This window comes from Zosterops lateralis, assembly GCF_965231275.1.
Source record: "Zosterops lateralis genome assembly, chromosome: 19".
Taxonomy (NCBI): Eukaryota; Metazoa; Chordata; class Aves; order Passeriformes; family Zosteropidae; genus Zosterops; species Zosterops lateralis.
The window spans coordinates 10,519,404-10,532,433 of record NC_139779.1 but is presented as its reverse complement, the minus strand read 5'-3'; the positions used below and the strand labels follow the sequence as shown (position 1 = coordinate 10,532,433).

At 46.1% G+C, this 13,030-nt stretch overlaps 1 protein-coding gene across 2 annotated transcripts in view; it reads left to right on the top strand.

Annotated features, from left to right (window-relative positions):
- The first annotated feature begins 337 nt into the window (after nt 1-337).
- Nucleotides 338-13,030, top strand: part of GTF2I (general transcription factor IIi) — an 80,287-nt gene continuing 67,594 nt past the window's right edge. For both annotated transcript variants that reach the window (XM_083875224.1, XM_083875223.1), the window contains exon 1: nt 338-427. The gene's annotated coding sequence lies outside the window, so the exon portion shown is untranslated. The remainder of the gene's footprint in view (nt 428-13,030) is intronic.

Genomic DNA, 13,030 nt, shown 5'->3' with positions numbered 1-13,030 from the left:
CGCTGGTGGAGGCTGTAGCTGCCATGGTTGGCTCCGGAGGGCAGTTCTGGGTGTCCGGCGTGGCCGATCAATGCGAACAGGAGCTCACAGCGGGGCCCCCCTCGCTCTCCCGCTGGCGGGGGCAGGAAGCACACGGCGGCCGTGCCGGGCCGGGCCCTGGCGGTGCTCTACCAGTGCCCCGGGGCGGTGCCCGGCGGGAGCCCCGGCCCGAGACTGCGTCTCCCGGCGGCCCCTGCGAGCGCCTGCGCCGGCGCGGCTGCGCGAGCCGTCCCTCCCCCGCCCGGCGCGGCGCGGCGAGCGCTGGGGTCGGCCCGAGAGCGCGCACGAGGAGCGGGGCCGCGGAGACACCGCCGTTGCCCCGGCCTTTCCCCGCGTAGCCGTGCGACGTCTTCGGCCAGAAGGAGCGGGCTGCCGGCCCCTGGAGCGGGTGAGCGAGAGGGCGGGCCCGGGCCGGCGGGGTGGGGCGAAGGGCAGCCGGTGGCGCTCGGTGCCGGAGGCGACGGGGCCGTGCGGGGCCGAGCGGGGCTTGGCGGTCGGGGCCGCTCCCTCGGGGGGGTGCGCGCCCTCGAGCCGCGGGCAGTGGGGGGCGCTGCCGCCGCGCCGCCGCGCCGCCGTCTCCCATTGGCTGTCTGGGCGGCGCGCATGCCCCGAGCCGTGCGCGTGGCGGCGGCGTCGGGCGCTGAGGAGGGAAGGGGCGGAGCGGGGGCGGTAAAATGGCTGAGGGGAGCCCCGGCCGGCCTCGGGGCACAGGGCAGGCCTGGGTCCAGCTCGATCCTGTGTGCGGTGGAGTGAGGAGCCCTCAATCTGCCCTGCGCCCAAGGCAGGCATTGGCACCCAGGGTCCGTTCCGCTGGGTAGAAATTATGGAAGCACATAAAGCTTTGGATTGAAAAGGAGTTAAAAAATCATGTAGTTCTGACGCCTTCCACTAGACCAGGTTGCTCCTAGCACTGCCCAGCTAGGTGAGGAACACTTCCAGGGATGGAGCAGCCATGACTTCTCCGGGCAACCTGTTCTGGAAATATATTCCCATAGACCGATGTCTATAGAGCAGGTATTTGTTTATTGCAGCACTGGTGGTGAGGAGAATACCTCCAACTAACTCACCCACCCTTGTCAAGTGCTGTGGTATAGTTTTACAGTAAGTATTGCTTAGTGTTATATGTTGCTATAACATCATACACGCTCGGTTACTAATTTACATACTGTGATCTCATGGTTATTAGATAGTTTTTTGCACTGCGCTTGTGCCTTCCCTATTCAGCGGTCACTGGTGGTCTTTGATGAAGGCTTCCAAGGTCTTCTTCACATCTGAACTTTTCAACTTTGTCTTCAGAGCATGCATAGTTACAGTATTCCTGGGTCTGTCTGGTCCTAACTGGTATTTTGTGGATAATTGGCTTTACATTTGCCAATTTCTCATTAGTACTATGCTTATATATCTCTAAAGCTATTCACCTGGTTTTTTTTGTTTGTTTTTTTTTTCTTTTTTGTCTATTCAGCATTAAGCAACTAGTTAACCATATACAAGCCATTACATTGTATAGAAGGTTATTTATATCAGATTATATAGGTATAAAAAGCTGTAATTCAGGTTATATTGATATCAGGTTATATACATATATAAAAAGTCACTATTTAGGTTATATTGATATCAGGTTATGTAGATATATCAGGTTATATTGGTATCTTATAGCTCAAGCTATTTTTATAGGCATCACCACCTCAAAATATCCAGTCTAACCCTGCCCTCTGTCAGTGTGAAGCCCTTCCCCCTAGTCCTGTCTCTCCAGGCCCTTGCTCAAAGTTCCTGTCCAGCTCTTCTGTAGGCTACCTTCAGGTTCTGCAAGGCCACAATTAGGCTATCTTGGGGCTTCTTTTCTTCAGGCTGAACAATCCCAATTCTCTCAGCCTTTCCTCGTAGGAACGTTGTTCCATCCCACTGATCATCTTAATGGCCCCGTGTGTGACGTTAGAGCCACCAGTAAAGAACAGCTCCAGCTGACAACAAAGAATTGCTGAAGAGGCCTGTCAGCCTGGTGTTAAAGAGAGGTTGGCCTATAATTGGACATTAGCCTCTCTTGGTTTCACAACAATGTTTTTAAGCTCAAAATATCTTAGGCATCACCTGTTGTGTTGCCAGTTCTTTGTTTGCAGGCTTCTTTTACCAAAGGTTTGGTATGTAAGGGGCTTGAGAGGAACATCTGCATGGTGACTATTTCATGAATGCAGCTGCCCCCTGTAAGCTAATCATGTAGCTAGCTGAGTTGTTGGTGTGCAAGTCTTTCAGTCAGTGTCTCACAATAATGAACAACTTTTAGACTCCTTTTTAAAATATACCTCATTTTTTTTCTGCTTGTTTAACTCTGCATTTAAGATAACAAAATCCAATAAAACATTTTAAAGGAAAGAAAACAGTAACTAAACTAAAAAAATTGACTTATAATTCTGCTATGTAAATTAGATGGCATAAAAGTTTGTCTCCTAAACAAACTGGAACTCGGGACCCTAGGGACAAGTGAGGTACCACTGCTGATAACCTTTTCTCTTATCAAGCAGAGCGTGAGAACCTTTTCATAGAAATTTGATGGAAGCTTGTGTTCCTCTGAAAAGATTGTGTATTTGTAATTTTCTGACACATTCCCAAACTCTGGCTTGCCGAGTTGACTTTTATTTCTGGTCTCTGGACTTTCTATTCTGGGTGAAGAGACCCTCATAATAGGATTGACCGATGTTCTTCCTTTAATGCAAGGAAGAACACGTGTAATTCATTCTATGGAAATCAGTGTTCTGATTCCTTTGGTTAAATGTAATAATAGCAGGGGATAGAGCTGCAGAGGGAGTGAAGTGACCAAATGGATGGGACTTGTCAGGTGATTCAAGAGATGGCATCTCTATGGTTTGCGTCAATGAAGCCAATTTATTGAACACACTGCTGGTTTCAAGTTAAAAGTAACTACTTGCTTATCAGTAACAACCATAACAACCACATCTATGTTTCTTAGTAACGTTGCTTGCTGTAGGCTGGCACAGACTTGCTCAGGCCTGTAGGGTCTTGCATGCCAAGCACACCCTTGTCTGTTCTTGCTTCAGGATCGTGCCTCGACTTGACAGGGCTTGTGGTCGTCTAGCACATCTTCTTCTGTAATGAGTTCAGGAGTACTTTGAGTCCTGCTTCCCAGCTGTATTCCCATAGGGACTGATTACTACTGAGGAGTGGTGGGATTGTAGCCCTGGTTTGTGCCTGACATATTTTGGTTTCTGAAATTCCTTTCCCAGGGAATTTTCTGTAAACACGAGACATGTTTTGGTAAGGGCAATAATGTTTACATTCTTTCCCTAGGAGGGACTTCTCTTGATGATGTCCCTCTGGTCTGACCAATGTGATTGAAGAAGTTTGTCTTCAAGTCACCAGTCAAATTGATCTGTGTAGAATACTATAAAAAGGGAAACGTTCCTGGAAATAAAAGTAGTCACCTTTTCTGCCTTCTGAGGTTGGAGTCTTTGTGTTATTGTGGTGAACACTTGTGACAGAGGGATGGTTTCTCAGTCAGTGCCCTGCTGTGGGCTGTGGTAGGCAGCACTGCACCAATGGGGACACAGGGCACTTGACCGTGTGAAGGCCCTGTGCAAAGCTGCCGGCTTTGGATATGAGCTGTAAATTGACCAGATGGTTTTTTTCCCAAAGGTGATGGAATGTGAGTGGGTGCTTAGTGTTGGATTAGCTCCTTGTGAGAGCCCCAGAAGAATTAAAGAAGTTTTGGTTGTCCTTAAACTTACGTTAGTCTTATGTTTGCTCTTTGTGACCATTGCAGTATAGAAATACAAAAGACCATCTTACACTACTGAGGACAGCAATTTCTCTCTCTGAAAAATGTGTCAACGCCAATGCTGTTTTAATTAAAGAAATACCAATAGAGTTTAGATGAATTAACTTCTCAAGTATTCTGTGTGGTGATGGATAGGCAGAACTAAAGTAATTATTAGTGTACCTGGTCATCATGTTGACTAAGTAAATAGAATTACAGTGGTAAAGACAGGAATTATCAGATGGTCAGGTGTGCTGCGATTAATTTTTCATTTCGTTTACATGATTCCAGTGTAATTTATTAATGCCTAGATGCTGCAGTAGGATACTTCAAATAGCAGCCCCCTGTTCCATGGTTGTTTTGCTCTTGGTTTTTGTGTGTCAGAGACAAAGCAGTTCTAGAGAGGGTATCTGTTATATCTGGGTTTCTCAAGGTTGGCATGTCTGCATTGTGTGAGCTCAGGAGTGATGGAAGGTTTTTGCTCTATCTTGTCCCAAGTATCACAAGTGTTTTTGTTTTGAAAAGTAGAAGTGTTATAAACAAATCAGCTGGATTAATGAACAAAAATAAAATTTATTTTGTGTAACAGCGATCTCGGAAATGCCACAATAAAGGGACAACTCCGATCCCGGGATTGGAGCCAGGTGAACCTTGGCCATGCCTCTATCGCACCAGTCCCCCCTGTTCACAAATCTTGCCACCAAAGGTGCAGTTTATATACAGTTTATTTTCCCTGAGGCAGGGTTTCTTTGTTCACTTCTGCTCAGCTTGCATATTTGTGGGATTTCTGTTCTCCGAGATGGCTTTCCGGGCAGAGGCTAGGGATTGACAGATTTCGGAGAAGCCGATATTGAGATGCACAGTCCTGAGGAGCTTGGACATCTTGTCTTCGATGCATATCTCATATCAATCATCTGTAACCTGGCTTCACCACCCTTGATTGCCCATCTCTGTGGCTGCAGCTCTTTTTCTATTGTAAATTCGTGGTTCCTCCTTGGATCCACCTGTCCTCTTACAATTGCAAATTAACCTTTCCTGGTAGCTGCTGGTGAGTTTTCAGTTCTATATTTCTTAATTTCCAAGCACGAATTATTTTATACAGACATTACCTATAACAGAAGCCATCAAGAAGGAGTGACATACATATTTGTATGTATGTTTGTTTGGAGTGACATGACTTGGTCTGGCATGAGAGACTGGAATTTTAAAGGTTAATGATTCAAACAGCTGGCCATCTGCAAAAGAAGCAAGTGCTTTGCTGAGGCCTGGTTTTCACTTCCTCACCAAAAGGAGGGAGAGTTTTTAGGGGTGAGGTGATTAAACCTCTGATCTGTACAAGAAAAGCTCAGGTGCAGAGGGAATGCACATTTACCACAGGAGGAGGCTACAACAAATCTACTGTGTTTAGTGACAAACTGGATATTAATCCAGATTGGGGAGAAGACTGATAAGAACCATCAGAAGTGCCCCAGACTCATTTCTGAGGCCTTCTAGAATATGATTGTGCATGACCAACAGTGTTGCAGCAGACACTGTAAATCTCCTCCTTTCTAGGGAGGCATTTGGGTGTTCCCATGTGAACTGAACTTACACTAACACATTGAACTCTATGTTTCGTGGGCTTCCCGCACCCCTGAGGTATCAGGACTGCAACCATCACTTTGACCAACAGATATCTAAATTGAAACGATCAAGCCTTGTTACTGGATCCATGGGTGGTGATATCGCCACTATCTGCTTTTATCCTTCCTTCCCCTTTTTTTCTTTTCCTTTTATGTTTTCTTAAATGACATCTTTGTATTTCTGTATTGTTACATTACTGTAGATAATAACCAAAATAGCTACATACATACATACAGCTCTTTTCCACTGCAACCAGATAGTTTTAAAATAAATGTGTCATATTGTTGGAGGTTAGGGGTTTTCCTTTTGTTTCCTTTCTCTTTTGGAATATTCTCCCATTCTGTTGTGTAGAAACCAGAACAACCGGTACTTAGGAGAAACAAAAGTTGCCAAGCTCAGGGGAGGAGGGCACCTGGCTGCACTCTTATCTGAGGGTTTCTGTCCTTCAGAGATACTGGGGGAATTGAGCTGGGAAAAAAGGGGCTGGGGCAGGTGCTGGCTCCTGTTCTGTCGGCACTGATAGAGGAGACGGGCTGAGCCGCTTCTCCCTCCACGGAGCCTCTCCCGGCCCTGTTTGGGAGCTGCTGCTGCTGCTGCCCAGTCCCCGCCGTGGGTTTTTGCTGCACTGCAGCCCGCACCCCCCGCCTGCACAGCCAGCGCAGTCACAGCTCCAGCTGTCGAGTTCCCGCTGCCTCTGGCCCTGTCCCCAGGCCAGCCTGCCCCGCCGCCCCGGCTGCTGCCCCGAGTTCTGCCCCTCAGCCCGACCGCCATTGCCGCTGCTGCCCGAGCCCGCCCACAGCGCCCCCTGCGGCCGGGGGGAGCCATCGCACCCGCCCTGCCCGCCGGGAGCCACCAGCGCCCCTGCCGGCCGTGCCCGGAACTGCACCCCAGGGGACCCGGCCCTTCTCTCTGCAGCCCAGAGAAGCTGCGCTGGGGCTCTGCTGCTGCTGCTGCTGCGGTTTGTTTGTCTTGTTAGACACGCTAGTAAGGAACTGGTATTCCTTTTCCCTTATCTATGCCTGAAAGCCACTTCATTTCAAAGTTATAATTTGGAGGGAAGGGGGTCATACTCTCCATTCCAAGGGGGATTCCTGCCTTCCTTGGCAGACACCTGTTTTTATAACTAAGATACATATACATAAATAATTATATGTGTATACTTTCATATATATTTGTATATACATGTATATACTGATCTTTCACTGTTGTTTCACTCTAAACTGCCTCAGGGGATCTATTAGCATAAACCTCATTTACCCTGCCTTCAGAGGTGGGTTGTAGCATTTGGTCTTTAGTTTTCTCCTTCTAAAAGGAAAATTCAGGCATTTTTTTAGCACTGTATTGTGGTGGTCTTCACCTTAGGCAGCGTGCTGGTTGTGACTGAGATAGATAGTTTTCTTAGTAGCTGGTATGGGACCCTGTTTTGGATTTCTGCTGGAAACAGTGATGATAACTCAGGGATGTTTTCATTACCTCTGAGCAGTGTTTGGACAGAGCCAAGGCCATTTCTGTTTTTCACCCCAGCAGTGGGAAGGCTGGGGGTGCACAAGGAGTTGGGGAGGACACAGCTGGGACTGCTGAGCCCAGGGCCATCCCAGACAGTGTGGTGTCATGCTCAGCATACAGAGCAGGGGGAAGAAGGGAAATATAGGTCTGGGAGATTTTTAGTCTGTTGGCAGCTGCTAACATTTTCCCAAGGAAAAGTTTCTCAAGAAACCTTTTTCTCAAAATAATCTTGGTAAACAACTCCCCTTTCTCAAAACAATCTTTGTCCAGCTGGGGTTTGCTGTTTCTCTAGTTTGACCAACAGCATTAGAGGGGTGTCGTTCAATCATGTTAAAGTCAATATCAGAACACCTTGTAAAAGGTAGTAAGAATTTAAACAATAAAGCCTTTTTTCTATGCTCTTTGCCTTCTGAAAATATTTGGAGTCTTTCATGTCCTACAGCGACAGGAGAGGATGGACATTCAGAGTGATGACATTTGTTTTTCCAAGTCACTGTCAAGTGGCATGGAGCTGTGCTGTCCTGGTGTCTTGGTTCAAGACAATTTTAAGAGGTAGACACTCTAAATGAGTTACCTCCACTTAGTTTCAATGAATCCCTTTTACCAATAAGGAGAAAATGAATTTGAGCAGAGATAAATGAAAAAACAGCAGTGTATTAACAAGCAACAGGCAAAACAATAACAGTAAGTAATCATTAGCTACAAAATTGCTAAATATCACTAACTCCTGGGGAACAAAGAGACACCCAAAGTGGCAGAAATACCCTTTCCAAGGTGGCGCCTGCCACAGGTGACCACGTAGAGGGAGACAAAGGGAAAATGATATCTGACCCTCCCCCAAGAAGGTGACCTTCACAGGTGACTCTGTGATCTGGGAGGCAAATAGAAAGGATGGTGGCAAACCCTCCAGGAAAGATGAGAGCTTACAGAGGAGTTCTACTGGTAGGTAGAGAATTGCAGGGGTGTGTGACATCAGTGTGTGTTGCTGCTCACTGAACCTGCTGGACTCTGCCAGTGTTGGTTCTGCTTCCTCAGGTCCCTGCTCTGGTGGTAGGGGGAGAACTGACTCTCCACACTGAAAAGCAGTGCCTGACCTAAAATGTATATTGGGTCAGACCATTGAGTGGCCCACTGACCTATGATACCATTGGGTATAAATCAATAATAACAATAACAATAAACACTGTAGTACAAACTTCAGGACATATCTGATGAACTTGTCATTTTATTATGGCCCACTCTGCTGCAGTTTCAAGTGTGGTTTTTGCTTCCAGAGTTAATTTCCTTGGAGAAGTTAACTCAAGGTCACCTTTAAGAATATTAAACAAGAGTGATAGTTGTGGGCTGCTTTACCCTAAATAGGGCTGTACCCAGTTGATGATACCCAAAAGTTTTGTGCATCATTCAGTGTTTGAACCTTAGTTGAAAATTGTATTGTTTGTGGCTGTATTGTTTGTTGTAGTATTTTAACTCCAAGGTACTTCCACAGGAGTTGCTGCTGCTCCTTTTCTGGTGCAACTTACAACCCAAACTCTTGCAGTGCTCTCATCAGTCTTGACCAAATCTGCAAAAAGCCCTCCTTGGTTGGGGTTGCTATCAAAATGTCATCCATTTAGTGATAACGTTATGCTCCTGGGAATTGTTCTTTCACTACTGAGAGTGCCTGTGCAACTACTGTTGGTAAATTGTTGGACTGTTTTTCATACCCTGTGGCAGCACTTTCCATTGATGCCATTTGACAGGTGCTGCGTGATTGATAAAGAGCACTGTAAATGCAAACTTTGGGATATCATCAGTATGTAAAGGAATAGTGATAAAGCAATCTTTCAAGTTGACAATCAAAGTGTCCCAGGTAGCAGGTATCATAGTTGGGAATGGCATCCCAGGCTGTAAAGAACCCATACTTTCCATAACTGTATGAATTTTTCTTAAGTCATGGAGTAACCTCTATTTACCTGATTTCTTTTTAATCACAGACACAGGAGTGTTCCATGGACTTGTTGATGGTTCAGTATGTCCTTGTTTTGATTGTTCCTGAACTACCAATTTAAGGATATTTAGTTTTTCTTTTTCAGGGGGCCACTGATCAACCCACACAGGTCATTCAGTAAGCGTAAGCCACTTTAAGGCTAATGTAGGATACTTTACGCCCTTCAGCACAGTGGTCTCCATTAAAAATCTGTTCCCACCTGAACTCCCCACACTGAAAAGACATCCCTTCCCCATAGGTTGAGTGGCGCAGCAGTAACATAGGGACAGATCATGGCTGTCTGTCAGTCTGGATTTTTAACTAACACAGTGTAGTACTTAAATAACTTTATGTGGTACCTCTGAGGCCAGCAACATCAGATCCTATAGCTGTGGCAGGCCATGACTGAGGCCCTGCATTAGCAGATACGATAGTAACATCTGCTCCAGCATCTATCATCCTACCTATCATCACTAACCTTGATGTGGAATGGATTTGCCTGAGGCATTGTGAGAGTACAAACCATGTTTGGTCTCCAACCAGATATGACCTGAGTCCCTATAGCTGAGGTTCTCCTGTTGATCCAGAGCCTTGGTCTCCTTGCAGCTTTGAGTCTATTTTAGGGAAACAAGACATAAAAGTTGTAAGTTGAGCAATGCGACTTTTAGCTGGGATGGTCACAAGAGGAGTAGGTTTTGATACCATGGCACGTGTCTGTCCCATATAGTCCACATCTATAACACCAAGGTGAAGAAAAATACCTTGCAATGTTGCACTTGATCTTCTTAATAATAGTGCACTCAACCCTCTCCCAATAGGCCCATGGCCCCCAAGGGGAACTTATGCATGTCTAACGAGTCTATAGTTATTGTGTCAGTGGTGGAAACATCCAAGCTGGCTGATCCTCTTGTTCTCCTTGTGAGCTGGTCACATAGGCTTGCACTGGGGGAAGGTGCTTGTGTCGGCATGCGCTTGCCCTTTGTGCTCTTGTTACCATTTCCCTGCTCACTGACAGGCTGCCCATTAATGTGGAATTTGGACTTGCATTGCTTGGCAAAGTGACCTGGTTTTCTGCATTGATTACAGTTTCCTACTCTAGCCAGAGTTGTTTGTTTTTGGCGTGTCCCCAATGAGTTGGACTTGCAGGGACAATTTGCTTTCATGTGGCCTTGTTGCCCACATCTGTAACGATGGCACGACAACCTCACAGCAGCTGCAAAGGAATTAGCTAACAAAGCCATGTTATATGATTCAGTTCCAACTTCAGAACATACATCAATCGTTTCATCTAAGGATGGATTTTCTTTTCATAATAGGTCCATAGCTCTACTGCAGTCTTCATTTGCATTATCCCACGCCAATTGCAGTATCAGCGGATTTTTTGCATAGTTTTTTACTATTTGCTTTTCCATTGCATCTTGTAATCATTCTATAAATTGCATGCAAGGCTCTTTGGGACCCTGCTTAATTGTTAACTATCTCTGAGTTGATGTTGCCATGTTTGGAACTTTCAACAGGGCCTGCATTCCTAAGTCTCTTGCCTGTGCTAATGTCAAGAAATTTAGGTGTGCTTGCAACTGTGGGTCGTTTATGAGAGGCAATCCCAGAAGTTGAGGAACTCCTACCCCAGAGTGTGGATCTTGCTGGGGCACCTCTAAATTACGCAGCCCCTGCTCTTCTGCATATCACTGCCAGGTGGATTAGAGCATCATGTATTGAATCAGCATACTGAGCAGCTGTGCTAGTTGCTTGATATCAAAGGGTGTAATTTCATCGGCAGCTAGAAACTGTAATATATTTGCAATGGCCAGAGACCCCAGTCCATGTTTGGTGGCTAGTTGGCATAACTCAGAGAGGACTTGCCATTCAAAGGAGACATGTATATTGGGTGCAGTCCTGTTGTTTAGCAGCACCAGAAATGCTCCAATCATCCTGCTTGCAGGCTCTTGGCCACCGAAGGGCAATGGGGGCATAGGTACTGTAGAAGCATTCGTGACTTACAGGGACAAGGTACTCTGCAAACCTGAGATATTCTAGAATATGTGGTTTTATTGCAAGGGTCGTGGGTAGAAAGGGCCTTCCCTTCAGCCACCAGCCTCGGCTGAAGGGAAGTCCCAGAGAGGGAGTGAGAGAGAGCAAGAGGGTAAGCTGGCAAGAAGAGGGGAGAGAGCTAGAGCAACGTGGCAGGGGTCAGAGTGCAGGGGGAAGAGAGCAGAGGTAAGAGCAGGGAAAGGAGAGTGAGGTCCAGAGAGAAAGAGCGAAGAGGAGAGCCAAGAGAGCAGGGACCAAAGAGAAAGAGCAAGGGAAAGCCAAGAGAGCGAGGTTCTGGTTACAATACATTATATCTCCTTTTGTGATGAATATTCTAATTTACAGTGACCAACCAATACAAGACACAAAATCCTATAGAATCTACATACAGCCTATAAGAACTACTGCATTACCATGTGTTATATTTTAAACTCTAAAAACTACTCTTTAGACTTTTCTGTTTTGCTGCATTGACCTTTGGATCCCTTAGCCAGCAGAAAGGTATTGTTCAATCAAAAGGGATTCTCCTTCAGCTGGCTAGGCTATTGTCTTTAGGTTATATAGTAACTAAGACTCGGTATCCTACAACTCGGAATAAGCTTCCATTTCTATTTAGATTACAGGTTTCATATTTTCAGAATCTTTTGCTAAGCAATCATATTTATAAGATTTCCCTGATTAATCTTTCCCAACAAGGTACAAAAATTTCTTCAGCACCTTCGAAATCCCCACTTGCAACTGCCATTAATTTAATATGTTTCCAAAAGGTAACAGGTTCGTATGCTGAGGTAGTAACTGATACTGGTTGCATGGTAAAAATATCCTCTTAAGGGCCTGCAAGTGGGTTTTATCCCTCATTTGCCTAACATGAGGGTGTATATATTCACTGTAACTTTTTCCTCGGTTGAGAGTTGAGCTCCCATTGTCCCCAGCGGTTCACCTTTTTACTTACCCATCCAGACTTCAGTGGCTCTCCACGCTGCTTGTAGCTCTCCATGCTGCCCTTCCGCACTGGGATCCATCTGTGCTGCTCTCCATGGAGCTGGCTGTTACCTGTCACGCCGGGGTCACCAGATGTCGCAGAAGAGACAGACACAACACTCTCAAGCAGCAATGGCAATCCTTATTGTTCACAGCTCACATTTATATGGTTTTCAAAAATTGCACATTCTATTCCAATTGACTGGCAGCTTGTTCCCACCCAGCTCACTGCCGGTAGCTGCCTGTGTTCGTGCCTGCCAAAGATTGGCTGGCACCTGTTCCTTGCAGTTAAGTCCTTCTGCTTTTCAGTGCCTTCTTCCCTAAAAATGTTTATTTCCTTTCTTTCATGGGTACAGGCTGATCCAGTCAAGGTCAAGGTTACTTGTGTCTGTGAGGCCTTCAGGCCAGCTGTCGGCATCCCAACCCTGGAGGAGTTCCAAATATGTGCTTGACAACTCTATTATGTATCGAAAGTCATGGCTCACTAAAGATTTATTTATGTTACGTCATAATCTCCATTTGACCTCTGATCCTCCACAAGCAATGCCTTTCTTCCTCTGAAGGATAACCCCATCACAGCCTCTATCTCCCCATCCCCATCAGCCCTCTTTCAGGCTGCCGAAACCATCAACATATTACAACAGTTGTTGTTCCTTTATATTCACTCTCAAAGCTGGCTCCTTTTTTAGACTTGGTGAAGGACTTGTCTCCTCCTCAGTGCAGCAGGTGCCAGTGTTCAGCATCTTCATTACTGACATCCTCCAACAGCTGCTGGCTGTGCCACTCCCTGCCGCTTCATCCAGAATGCACTTCATCCAAATGCAGTTTGCTGGCCTATTCCTGAGAGCCAGAGGGCTACTAGATGTGTTTTGAGTTTGCAGTGTTGATCATTTGGGCTTTTGGGTTTTTTTCCTCTCCCATCCAGTTTGTTGCCTGAAGTGCTCTTAAACCCTAGAAACAATACAGTGTGGTTTTTTTTCCCCCAAAGTCAGCACATTATCACTTGCGGAGTGCTGCCTTGACTTGTCTACATATCTAATAGGATACGTGCCACCTTTGAAAACTTGTGTGGCCAGGTCCTACAGGAGCAGCAAGCTGTCTCCTCAACCTGT